Raw genomic sequence first — 14,669 nt, forward strand, 5'->3', positions numbered from 1 at the left:
AATATACGAACTCTGATATTCTAAACAAGAAAATATATTTAATATGTAAGTTTAATCGTAGAAATATTGTATTAGTCGGAAACATCTTACAATGCAGTAAACTCAGGAATGTCCCTTTAAAGAGACTGCCCTGAGTTGCTACCGTTGTGATATGTTTGCGACCAAAAGAGCACATTAATTACTTCATCAAGAACAAAAAACTAAAATTACATATTAAATATAATTCCTTGTTTAGAATATCACTGTCTGTAAATTATTCAATGTGCTTCCGATCGTCCTGTGTGTATTTACCCAAAGTGGATTTTATCTCCAAATAATTTCGTACGTATGAGAAATACTTCTATGTAGATGTCATCTAAATTTCAGCTACTATAAACCTTATGTCGACCAGAAACACACTGGATATTCAGACACTGGTATTCTGTTTATTAGTTGGAGACATGTTACAACAGCAGCACATTCGGCACAGTTCTTTGATTACCGGGAATGGCCAATATTGGCCGTTTTTCGTGTGATAATCAAGGACATTTCTCTTGTAAAGAACCGCGAAATCCCGTCGTGTTCTTGATCTTTGTCGTGTATTTTCCGTTATCCAAAATAGCCCTGCAGATGATTTCAATTAAGTTTTATTTATTTTTCCTTTTTATAAGAGCTTTTTTTCTTAATTTTTTTTTAGTTTCAATTACAGGTTTCGCATCACGTGACTGGTTTGACGTTTGTCACATGACATGGTTGCGCGTGTGACATGTTTCCGAGGTGCTCTCCGGGGGAGCCGTCTTAGCTGATATAAATTATGAACAAAGTAATTTGGACTTCGCGATCGGACTCAGACAAACTATACATAAATGCGCTGTCGAATCCTCTTTCTGGATATCGAGGGCCGAGTAAACTGGCAAAATCTTTCTTTCTTTTGAAGGATTAGTGCTAATTTTCCTTAGGGAGTGTTATTAATAGGAACGAAGTGGGCTCCATTGGTTGACGAGTGACGGAGAGGTGATTTCGTGTAAGTCCGGTGGCTTACGTTTTGTGTTTGCGACGCGTAACACCACGCTTTGATTCCCAACTGTCACTTGTGGTTTTGATCGAGATACATCTCGGCGAAATTAGATTACTGTTTGACATAATAAACTCTAATTTGCTGACCTTTTACTGCAAGCCGTGCCTTCCCTTATTACAGAAGCAAATAGCGATCGCAGACGAGCATGTCGGCTGCAATCTGATTTGACTGGCTCTCGTTCGATGACGCTCCACCAGATCGGCCGCCAGTCGTGTCGTTATGCTAATTAAGCGATCGTGTCGCCTTCCGTCCGAACGACATTTGACGACAGAGAAGACCAATCCATAATATTATCATTTGTTTAGAGACTCGCTCACTTCAAGACACACCTGAAACTGAGAGACAAACAGAAAGAGACAGACAGAGGAGGAAAAGGGAGCTTTGGTTAAACTATCAACAACAAGAATTGATTTTCAAACAGGTCAGACTAGTTGCTTTATAGTGTGATGAAAAAACTTTGTTTCAGTATTTTTGTTTTTAAACTTAGTTTGTTTTAGCATTTTTTGTTTTGTTTAACAACTTGTGTTTGCATTTATTTTATAGCTATTTTTTTTTCTTTAAAAATTATTACTTAGCATTTTTATGAAATAAAACAATAAAATATGAGAGAGAGAGAGAGAGAGAGAGAGAGAGAGAGAGAGAGAGAGAGAGAGAGAGAGAGAGAGAGAGAACGAACTACGTTGCAAAAGTAATTTCAACAATAATCACTTTTACTTACCAGTAATAGTATGTTGCAGCTGGTGTTTGCTTCCTTTGTCAAAACAATGACAACAACGACAACACATATTATAACTATAGTGTAACATACGCACTTCAATGTTTATGTTTGTACTGTACTTTTTATTGTTGTATTTTTAAAAATTGTTGTATAGTATTAAAATATATCGACTATAGTTTTTCTGAAAAACAAAAGACGGCTACTATAGCCTTTTTACCGTTATAATGCGCATTTTCTGTTTTCTTCCATGGCCAATTCTGGCAAATTCTCCGTGTTTTTTTTATCGTCCTAGCGTTTCTAGTCGCTCATATTGCATTTTAAAAGAAAAAAATGTACATATCTCATAAAATAGGGACTTTTAATGTTTCTTAGAAATACATTATTTGTTACTAAATTATAAATGTACACAATATCCTATGAAATAGTTACTTTAATATGTTTCTAAGAAATACATGACATGTTACTATTATAAATGTACATTCTTCGTGAAATAGTTACTTTAATATGTTTCTAAGAAATGCAAGACATGTTACTATTATAAATGTACATTCCTCGTGAAATACTAACTATAATATGTTTCTAAGAAATACATGACATGTTACTATTATAAATGTACATTCCTCGTGAAATACTAACTATAATATGTTTCTAAGAAATATACGACATGTTACTATTATAAATGTACATTCTACGTGAAATAGTTACTTTAATATGTTTCTAAGAAATACATGACATGTTACTATTATAAATGTACATTCCTCGTGAAATACTAACTATAATATGTTTCTAAGAAATATACGACATGTTACTATTATAAATGTACATTCTACGTGAAATAGTTACTTTAATATGTTTCTAAGAAATACATGACATGTTACTATTATAAATGTACATTCCACGTGAAATACTAACTATATGTTTCTAAGAAATATACATGTTACTATTATAAATGTACATTCTACGTGAAATAGTTACTTTGATATATTTTAAAGAAATACATGACATGTTACTATTATAAATGTACATTCCTCGTGAAATACTAACTATAATATGTTTCTAAGAAATACATGACATGTTACTATTATAAATGTACATTCCTCGTGAAATACTAACTATAATATGTTTCTAAGAAATACATGACATGTTACTATTATAAATGTACATTCCTCGTGAAATAGTTACTTTAATGTGCCTATCACATAAGTATTAATATTATAAGTGTTACATTCTCGACCTAGGCTGGCATGGCCAATGGTCTGACTTGGGCCACAACTCTTCTTTTGAGTGCTTTAGTACACGAGCACTAGTTAATACAACGTCAGCTTACATAATCAGTTTTACAGAATTAAAAATCTGACATGTTCACTTTTTGAGCCGGACTCAAAAGAACTAGTTTGGATCCGTTCCTAATACATTACTGATACTATTGTCTTATACGGATGGGTGCAGTAGTAAATACAATGCGTGTACAACTTGTTTGTTGCTGGTACGACAGTGTAGTATGAATAAGACAACAGCTGTTATAGTGTAGAAAATGAAGGATAATAACCCAATAGCCGATATGTTGTTGTGCTGAGGTGTCGTTAAACATTCATTCATTCATTCATTCTGTCTCTATATTCTCTCTCTGTCTGCCTGTCTCCCTCTGTTGCTTTCGCGCTATCTTAACATTGATTTCTATTGCCGCCTATCTGTCTCTGTCTCTCTCTCGCTCTGTCTCTCTCTCTTTCTACCTCTCTCTCTGTGTCTCTCCCTGTCTCTCTCTCTATGTCTGTATCTCTCTCTCCTATCCACCGCCTCTCCAGACACGGCGGAGGAAGTAAGTAGACATGGGGGGGGGGGGGGAAGAGAAGGGGGGGCTGACTGAGATCGAAGGCGCAAAGCGTCCGAGTTTCTAGGGCTGTTTACTACCAAATATGTTTTATTTAGTATTATTGGGGGATGGGGGGGGGGGGGTAGAGCCCCCCCCCAGCACCCCTGCTCCACCGTGCATGCTCTTTTTATGTGTTTCTCATCTCGACCCATCAACATTTCTTTTACTCTCCGCCTCTCTCTCTGCCCCTCTCTCTCTCTCTCTCTCTCTCTCTCTCTCTCTCTCTCTCTCTCTCTCTCTCTCATTTAAAAATATTTTATTGTTTTATTTCATAAAAATGCGAAATAATAATTTTTTAAATATATAATATAATATTTTTGTCTGTCCGTCGGTCTATCTCCATCTCTCTCATTTTACTAGTTTACCAGTGTCTCTGTATTTCGTCCTGTCTCTATCTCGCTGTGTCTATTGCTCTCCCACCTTCACTGTTTATTTATCTCTTTACCTCCCTGCACCTACGACCAAACAATATAATAATCTTATAACGTAGGAAAAGCACGAGACAAATACAGTATCAATCGTGTAACTGTTTCTAATATATACGTGAAGACCATCTGCCGAGTGTCACAAAGTCCATGTTATTTAATATTTGACACGTGTATTACACAGAGAAAACCCCAAAACAATTGATTTTCCTCGCACATATGGCGTGTATTATATCACTGCCGAATCGGCCTGTATTTGTACGTCAAATGTAGCAAAGTGTTACATAATGAAAACAGCATTTGATTTGTTTTATTATTATTATACATTTTAGGCCACTCCAATTTTATTTATTGGTTTATGGGAGAAAAGAGGTAAAGAACTACACAACAAAGCACAAAACCTAACCACCCAATCACACAGATAGAAAAGAATATAACACAAAGAATGAAACAAAATAATTAAATAAATAAACATATAACATCAGTAATGTTCTGAATTTACGTTTAAAGATAGCAACCTCTAAAAAACCAAACCCCCCCAGAGATTATGAAAAATAAATAAATAAAATAAATAATAAATAAATAAATAAATAAAAAATAAAATAAATAAAATAAATAAATAAATACAAAAATAAAATAAAAAAGAAAGAAAAATTATATTACTAATCTTCTGTATTTGCGTTTAGAGGCAGAGACCTCTCCAAATTAGAGATTATGGGGACAATAATGCAACTGTTATTTATTAATTATAGTCCTACGTCTGTTCTTTAAATCACATGCCATATTGTTCAGTTACACCCCGCATATTACGTATTTTGTATTATTGTGGTTTCAGTCATGTTTAATGTAAAAAAAACAAATTCAGTTTGTTAGTTTGCTTAACCTTATCCAAAGTGACTAATTTGAGAAAACCAAAATATAAATGTGTGGCAGTTTGATAGTTTGCTTAACCTTATCCAAAGTGACTAATTTGAGAAAACCAAAATATAAATGTGTGGCAGTTTGATAGTTTGCTTAACCTTATCCACAGTGACTAATTTGAGAAAACTATAATATAAATGTGTGGCAGTTTGATAGTTTGCTTAACCTCATCCACAGTGACTAATTTGAGAAAACTATAATATAAATGTGTGGCAGTTTGATAGTTTGCTTAACCTCATCCAAAGTGACTAATTTGAGAAAACTATAATATAAATGTGACTAATTTGAGAAAACTATAATATAAATGTGACTAATTTGAGAAAACTATAATATAAATGTGACTAATTTCAGAAAACTATGATATAAATGTGTGGCAGTTTGATAGTTTGCTTAACCTTATCCAAAGTGACTAATTTGAGAAAACCAAAATATAAATGTGTGGCAGTTTGATAGTTTGCTTAACCTTATCCAAAGTGACTAATTTGAGAAAACCAAAATATAAATGTGTGGCAGTTTGATAGTTTGCTTAACCTTATCCAAAGTGACTAATTTGAGAAAACTATGATATAAATTTGTGGCAGTTTGATAGTTTGCTTAACCTTATCCAAAGTGACTAATTTGAGAAAACCAAAATATAAATGTGTGGCAGTTTGATAGTTTGCTTAACCTTATCCAAAGTGACTAATTTGAGAAAACCAAAATATAAATGTGTGGCAGTTTGATAGTTTGCTTAACCTTATCCAAAGTGACTAATTTGAGAAAACCAAAATATAAATGTGTGGCAGTTTGATAGTTTGCTTAACCTTATCCAAAGTGACTAATTTGAGAAAACTAAAATATAAATGTGTGGCAGTTTGATAGTTTGCTTAACCTCATCCAAAGTGACTAATTTGAGAAAACTATAATATAAATGTGTGGCAGTTTGATAGTTTGCTTAACCTCATCCAAAGTGACTAATTTGAGAAAACTATAATATAAATGTGTGGCAGTTTGATAGTTTGCTTAACCTCATCCACAGTGACTAATTTGAGAAAACTATAATATAAATGTGTGGCAGTTTGATAGTTTGCTTAACCTCATCCAAAGTGACTAATTTGAGAAAACTATAATATAAATGTGACTAATTTGAGAAAACTATAATATAAATGTGACTAATTTGAGAAAACTATGATATAAATGTGTGGCAGTTTGATAGTTTGCTTAACCTTATCCAAAGTGACTAATTTGAGAAAACCAAAATATAAATGTGTGGCAGTTTGATAGTTTGCTTAACCTTATCCAAAGTGACTAATTTGAGAAAACCAAAATATAAATGTGTGGCAGTTTGATAGTTTGCTTAACCTTATCCAAAGTGACTAATTTGAGAAAACTATGATATAAATTTGTGGCAGTTTGATAGTTTGCTTAACCTTATCCAAAGTGACTAATTTGAGAAAACCAAAATATAAATGTGTGGCAGTTTGATAGTTTGCTTAACCTTATCCAAAGTGACTAATTTGAGAAAACTATGATATAAATTTGTGGCAGTTTGATAGTTTGCTTAACCTTATCCAAAGTGACTAATTTGAGAAAACCAAAATATAAATGTGTGGCAGTTTGATAGTTTGCTTAACCTTATCCAAAGTGACTAATTTGAGAAAACCAAAATATAAATGTGTGGCAGTTTGATAGTTTGCTTAACCTTATCCAAAGTGACTAATTTGAGAAAACTATAATATAAATGTGTGGCAGTTTGATAGTTTGCTTAACCTCATCCACAGTGACTAATTTGAGAAAACTATAATATAAATGTGTGGCAGTTTGATAGTTTGCTTAACCTCATCCAAAGTGACTAATTTGAGAAAACTATAATATAAATGTGACTAATTTGAGAAAACTATAATATAAATGTGACTAATTTGAGAAAACTATAATATAAATGTGACTAATTTGAGAAAACTATAATATAAAAGTGACTAATTTGAGAAAACTATAATATAAATGTGACTAATTTGAGAAAACTATAATATAAAAGTGTGGCAGTTTGAAAGTTTCACCCCCAGGTTTGTATCTACTAGGGCAGGACGTAGCCCAGTGATAAATGGCTCGCTTGGTGCGCGGTCGGTTTGGGATCGATCCCCGTCGGTGGGCCCATTGGGCTATTTTTCGTTCCAGCCAGTGCACCACGACTGGTATATTAAAGACCGTGGTATGTGCTATCCTGTCTGTGGGATGGTGCATATTAAAGATCCCTTGCTACTAACGGAAAATGTAGCTGGTTTCCTTTCTGAGACTATATATAAAAATTACCAAATGTTTGACCTCCAATAGCCGATGACTAATAAATCAATGTGCTCTAGCAATGTCGTTAAACAAAACACACTTCTTATTACTTTGTTACCTAATCCAAAATACAAACACAACAACTGTTTTAACAAGCTAGAATAACGAATACAATTTTTTTTTAGAAAAATAACAGAAATATGTACTGACTTATTCACGAATTATATGAGATTAGTTTTTGTTTAAAATTCCAAGGTTATGGTGAAAACAAATTATGTCACAGAGAACAAAGAATTTAAACATCACCTGGCCAAAAAGATGTCTATTTTTATTGGTAATCTAGAAAAAAACATATCGACGTCATGCCCAAACATCAATAAATAAATAAATAAAAAACAAAAAAGAAAAATAAATAATTAAAAAAGTAATAATATCTAATAACAATACTTAATTTTTTTTAGTATATATGTCTATTTTGTATGTGTACTAAGTTTGTAATTTCTTTCGTGGTATATTTGTATTACTTGTCATATATTATAGATTATCGTAATCATAACAATTGAAAATGGTGTGTAAAATAAATTTAGGGTTTTTTTAAATATTCAAATTGTACGCAATTATTAATTTTGCTTTCCATTCTGACAAAAATAAAAGTACAGAATGCAATAGATGAAGTTCACACCAGAAGAAAACAGTTACATTAAATATAATTATAAAATTGTGATAATCCCAAATATTAAAATATAAATATAAACTTTATCTTAATACGTGGCCAGTATTAGTTATCTGTGACTGGTTATCTAAACGATCGCATTAAAAAGATCAGGGTGGGGCATATCTAAAATTACTAGGGGGCGAGATAGCAAAAAAACAAACCCAATCCCCCCCCCCCCCCAAAAAAAAAAAAAAACACACCCAAAAATCCCCACACAAACAAAAAAGAAACAAAAACAACAACACAAAAAGAAGGGACAAAAAGGCACAGTAATGTAGGGTTTTCTCCAGCTCGTCCCCTGAAGGTACTGCTCGTCACGTCATGCGGGAGTTGTAACATTCTCATAGTTTCCCCCAGAGTTGCGAAATAGTTACTTTAATATGTTTCTAAGAAATACTTGACATGTTACTATTATGAATGTACATTCCTCGTGAAATACTAACTATAATATGTTTCTAAGAAATACATGACATGTTACTATTATAAATGTACATTCCTCGTGAAATACTAACTATAATATGTTTCTAAGAAATACACGACATGTTACTATTATAAATGTACATTCCTCGTGAAATAGTTACTTTAATATGTTTCTAAGAAATACATGACATGTTACTATTATAAATGTACATTCCTCGTGAAATACTAACTATAAGATGTTTCTAAGAAATACACGTTACTATTATAAATGTACATTCCTCGTGAAATACTAACTATAAGATGTTTCTAAGAAATACATGACATGTTACTATTATAAATGTACATTCCTCGTGAAATACTAACTATAAGATGTTTCTAAGAAATACACGTTACTATTATAAATGTACATTCCTCGTGAAATAGTTACTATAATATGTTTCTAAGAAAGAAGTGTTTTATTTAACGACGCACTCAACACATTTTATTTACGGTTATATGGCGTCAGACATATCGTTAAAGACCACACAGATTTTGAGAGGAAACCCGCTGTCGCCACTACATGGGCTACTCTTCCGATTGGCAGCAAGAGATCTTTTATTTGCACTTCCCACAGGCAGGATAGCACAAACCATGACCTTTGTTGAACCAGTTATGGATCACTGGTCGGTGCAAGTGGTTTACACCTACCCATTGAGCCTTGCGGAGCACTCACTCAGGGTTTGGAATCGGTATCTGGATTAAAAATCCCATGCCTCGACTGGGATCCGAACCCAGTACCTACCAGCCTGTAGACCGATGACCTGCCACGACGCCACCGAGGCCGGTATGTTTCTAAGAAATACATGACATGTTACTATTATAAATGTACATTCCTCGTGAAATAGTTACTTTAATGTGTCTATCACATAAGTATTAATATTATAAATGTATCAATACTTAGTACATTACATTCTCGACCTAGGTGGTACATAAATACACCACCTTCTGGCTGGGTAATTTATATATTAGCCATGGAGGACTTTCCTTCAAAGCAAAAAGATCTTATCTAATCTTCTGTGTTTAATTAATTTTAAAACCATCTCTGTAACCATTTCTGAGTTTGTTGGTTGTTTTTTGGGGTCTTTTTTTTTTATCTTTCCAAGCTAATAATTTGTGACAATATATGTGTTTCGTTTCGCGTTGATTGATCAGTTCAGTACTGGATTCCTATATACCACAAATGAAGACATTGTGTCCGTAGTTTTACAATAGTGTGTGTGTGTGTGTGTGTGTGTGTGTGTGTGTGTGTGTGTGTGTGTGTGTGTTTGTTTTTGTTGTTGTTTTTTCGTCTCTAAACATTTATGAAATTTACTTTGATATATTATGCCATATATATATTTATATACGCCATTAATAACAATGACAGTGTGTATTTCCTAACTGCAACTCTTCCACAGCTGTCTACTCTGGTTTACTGATCATTTTACAACTTTTCTATTGATCGGCTTTTACCTTTGTTTGACATTCAGTGGTCGATGTAGCTTTTAGTTTTTCAACTGGAGTGTCGTTAAATATTCAATTCAATTCTCCCGGTATATAAAAAAGAGAGCATCTTTGAAATAAAAAGGGCACCTTTCAGTATTGTTTTCTATGGGGAGTCAACTGCCCCTCCCATTCTGATCCTGATTATTCGTGTAGATAATGCTACTTTACGTGCATATGAAAACATACATTTATCTGTTTGGAGAATACTACTTCAAGTTCGAAGTAGTATTCTCCAAACAGATAAATGTATGTTTTCATATGCACGTAAAGTAGCATTATCTACATTTGTATATCTGGATGTATTCTGACAGACAATAAACAATCCAATCATTGTATACAAAGGTTGGGCTTATTAAGCGTTTTATATCAACCTGGCACATGCGATAGCCCAATTTTTTTAATTTTTTTTAATTAAGTGGTGCGTTTTCATTGGGGTTCAGCATATGATGCCATAGGATGCCTCTCATTAACAGTATGCTGAACTGAACTAAACTAAACTATGTACTCTTTGAATGTCATTCAACGACATATGAGGTACATTGTAAAACATATAAATAAATAAATCACAAGATGGCACATTCGTCATAATAATGATGTACATCAGATATTCAAACAAGTGTATATCTTTTGGTTCATATTTGCATTTGAAAACATACATTGCATATACAAATAAAATAAAATCGTAAAAACATAGATTTCAGCCATGGGACTTTTCTTTTACATAAAACTGCTAGCTTTCTGAGAACACGAGGGTTTTTTTAACAGTAAAATAACATTCTAAATGTGTAAACAATTGGTCTAGACTGGCAGCACAGTGGCAGAAGTCTTTTTCTTTCATCTTTAGGATATCACATCATATAATGAAATTCGTCACCAATTTCGTTATTTGTACACGGAAAGCATCTTCTATTTGTCACAGGGTTGTTTTTTTCAATGGGAAGATAATAATTCGAGAGTCGAAAGTGTAATAATGGTAACCAATGTTTTTCTTTAGATTTGTTAAATACGTCTTGAACAGAATTTTCGATTTTAACATCTGTTTTGACATCCAGTAGCCGATGGTTAATACATCAATGTGCTCTAGTGGTGTCGTTAAACAAAACAAACTTTAACTTTAAACACTCTGTAAAAAAAAAAATTCTTTAGATGAGTTAGCAATAGTCCATGTTTCAAGAACTGATCCTGTAATCTTACAACAATTCTTTGTTTTAATAGATTTACATCTGGTGGCTGGTTACACTGTGCGGTTCATACGCTACTATGACATCCAGCGTCATCAAAAACAGATTTGTAAAATTTTAACCATTTATGATTTGAAAGTAAAGAATGTTTTAAACCACACCTCAGTATAAGTATTAAACATAACATATAGAATGTGTATTCACATTTATGATTTGAAAGTAAAGAATGTTTTTAAGCACACCTCAGTATAATTATTAAACATAACATAAAGAATGTGAATTCCCGTTTATGTGAAATTTCTCGGTATCCGTATAGGTATACGTAATCCACAATCTATAGAGTGGTCGGATACGCACGCGTGTACGGACGGCGCATACATGGAATCTACTCAACCATTCTGCATAGAAAACAAGTTTGTTTTGTTTAACGACACCACTAGAGCACATCGATTAATTAATCATCGGCTATTGGACGTCAAACATTTGGTAATTTTGACTCGTAGTCATCAAAGGAAACCCGCTACATTTTTCCTAATGTAGCAAGAGATCTTTTATATGCACTTTCCCACAGACAGGAAAACGGTGCACTGGTTGGAACGAAAAATAAACCAAGTCAGCTGAATGGATTCACTGAGGTGGTTCGATCCTGCAACGCAAGCACCTCAACCGATTGAGCTAAATCTCCCCCCCCCCCCCCATCAATTTACATAGAAAGTGATTGATGTGGATTACGCATTACGTATACGTATGCGTATTGCAGACAAAATAAATTTGCGCTGTAGTATACACATGTAATTTTCGTTTCATTCTGTTCAATATTAAGTTGTCTGTTTATTAGATTGCAGATTTATTAATGTATTATGGCCATCAAATATGAACGACAAAATCATAAACATATCCAAAATCTCATACAGTTATGTTTAAAGGTAAGCCCACATAGAAACAACCCATTGATTAATAATCTTTTTGTTAGACGAAAAAAAAGTTTTTAATAAATTTTCAAGTTATACATTTATAAACTGTTAACAATATAAATCAATATATTTTTTATAATCTGAAATCATTGATTTTTATTAATTTAATTTGAATTCATTATCAAATCTGAAATGAATGTAGCGTTATCAATCTGATTATAATTAAGACCAGTGTGATTGTTATTATGTAATTAAAAATAACAGTAAGCGATCTCTGCCATTATGCGAGTAATGACCGAGATCATCAATATTTATTCCGGATAATTGAATACTGGAGCTCGTACACTTCACTTGAACAGGGCTGACACTAGAAACTGTTCACGGTGCGTGCGCTGCGTCGCACATTACGTGTTTATACTGTTGGCCGATGTGATTTGGTCGTCGATAAGCACTCTATTCCCGGTTGATTCCCGACTCGGCCCGAGGCGGTTCAACTTCATCGTAGTGCGTGCTCTATTTAGCTGATTAATCGAGACTTACACATAGTAAAGTGAATTATGGGAAGTGGCCCAAATCGGGTACGCGATTTCATCGCGCTAATAAATGACAGCAAACCGCATTGGCTTTTGATAGTGGGTACACTGGTATTGCTTGCAAATGGTCGTTAAATTATATTATCGGGAAATTACGCCTTAACAACAGTCATTGAGACTTCCCGATAGCACGCGCCGCATTTAACTCGAGTCATAGAGCAGTTCCGCAGTCACTGGATCCAAAAGAGACACAGCTGTCCCGCAGTGAATAATAATTGAGAGCTCTTATTAGTTGATTTTGTAAGTACTTTTTTTTTTCCTTCACATTTTGTGCGTTCTTACGATATATATATTTAGAAATGCATATATTGTATTTGCTTAAAACGAAGAGACGCTTTGATTAATAATAACTGATTCAAAGCAAAATAATGACGTTCGATTTTAATCAGTGTTTTCAAATTTAAACTAAGAAAGAACATACTAATCTCAATGAATAATGAATAGAATTAACGATTGACTGTTATTTCTTTCACGTTCATCGGAGTATGAACCAAAAAAAAGAAGAAGAAAGAATAAACCCCATCCGCTAACTGTGTCAATCGACGAAACTGTTCACGCATAAGTTTACGGATGCTTTATATATATATATATATATATATATATATATATATATATATATATATATTTTTTTTTTGTTTTGTTTTGTTCAAAGCCAGATGAACGCAAACGAAATAACAGAATCTTTATAATTAAATTTGAAACATAGGCCTACTATCTAATAATAACACTAAAAGTTCATATTTTATTTTGAATTAGTTTTCTGACTAGCACACGCCATAGTGATGTCATAGCTTACGATGGTTCTACCACATCGTAGCGCTAAGATAGCTTCGATAATATGGGGCCTGGTCTAAACAATAACGCTCAAAATTACAAAGTACCAATACAATGTGACGTCATCAGATAAGACGTTCACTGACAACGCTATTTTTACGTTCATCAAAAAAAGAAAAAGAAAGAACACCCTTGCGTTACCACGGCTGGACCAATGGGATGACGATAAATTTGTTTTGAATTTAGAGTAAATTTAATTATAGCATGTTAAACATACTGTAACAAAAACCAGCATTTTTGTTAATAATTAAATTTCCGTTACAATCAGTACAATATTACAATATAACGTCATCCCATTGGTCCAACCGTAGCAACGCGAGTTTGTTAATTTCTCGATGAGTGTAAAAATTATGTCGTCAGGAAACGTCATATCTGATGACGTCATTTTATATTTACTTTGTTTAATTGAGCGTTATTGTTTGTGATAAAAAATAATTCAGAATAAAATTAGAATTTTTACCCTTTTTATTAGTATTTTTTAAATTTAATTATAAGGATTGTCTGTTATTTCTTTTACGTTCATTGAGGTATGAACAAAAACAAAACCATTATCGTAAACTTATGTGTGAACGGCACGAGGATTTCTTGAGAGTATAATTTTCGCTAACACATAATAGTTTAAATAAATTTTATAATATTTTGTTTTTAATTACATAATCACATATCTTTGAAAGTACAATTTTTTTTTTAATGTAGGCAATATGCTTTATACAGTGTTGTAATGTATGAGTATGCAATAAGTTATTCTCTCTCTGTATGTCTGTCTCTCTCTCCACCCTTCTCTCGCTCTCGCTCTCTTTAAAATTCGAGTCAAATGACAATAATTAAATTTTCTTTGCGTCAAAACACTTTACGGCAATCTGATTGGTCCAGAGGTGCTTACATTTTTTCGTTCATATCTCGATGAACTGAAAACATTTAAGCCACGACTACTACCCCCCCCCCCCCCCCCCCTCCCCCGACTCGCACTACTTTTGTGCAACAAGCCGGATTATTCAGGCAACCATATTTAAATATTTTGAAGAAAACACACGTGAAAGCTACAAAATCAATAAAAAAAAAATTACGATAAATTAATGGAAAATGCTATAGCAGAGTAGACATGTAGATCTATACGCATTGATTTAAAACAAAACAAAAAACCCTTCGCTAATCATGAAATGAGACTCGGTCGGTGGCCAAAGAAATCATGTAGGAAACTTCACGCCTGTAACTCACTTGTAAGCGATGTT

At 33.2% G+C, this 14,669-nt stretch overlaps 1 protein-coding gene across 1 annotated transcript in view; it reads left to right on the forward strand.

Moving 5' to 3' along the window:
• The first annotated feature begins 1,352 nt into the window (after nt 1-1,352).
• Nucleotides 1,353-14,669, forward strand: part of LOC121380220 (homeobox protein SMOX-3-like) — a 44,697-nt gene continuing 31,380 nt past the window's right edge. The window contains exon 1 of the mRNA XM_041509040.1: nt 1,353-1,478. The gene's annotated coding sequence lies outside the window, so the exon portion shown is untranslated. The remainder of the gene's footprint in view (nt 1,479-14,669) is intronic.

This window comes from Gigantopelta aegis, chromosome 8, assembly GCF_016097555.1.
Source record: "Gigantopelta aegis isolate Gae_Host chromosome 8, Gae_host_genome, whole genome shotgun sequence".
Lineage (NCBI taxonomy): Eukaryota > Metazoa > Mollusca > Gastropoda > Neomphalida > Peltospiridae > Gigantopelta > Gigantopelta aegis.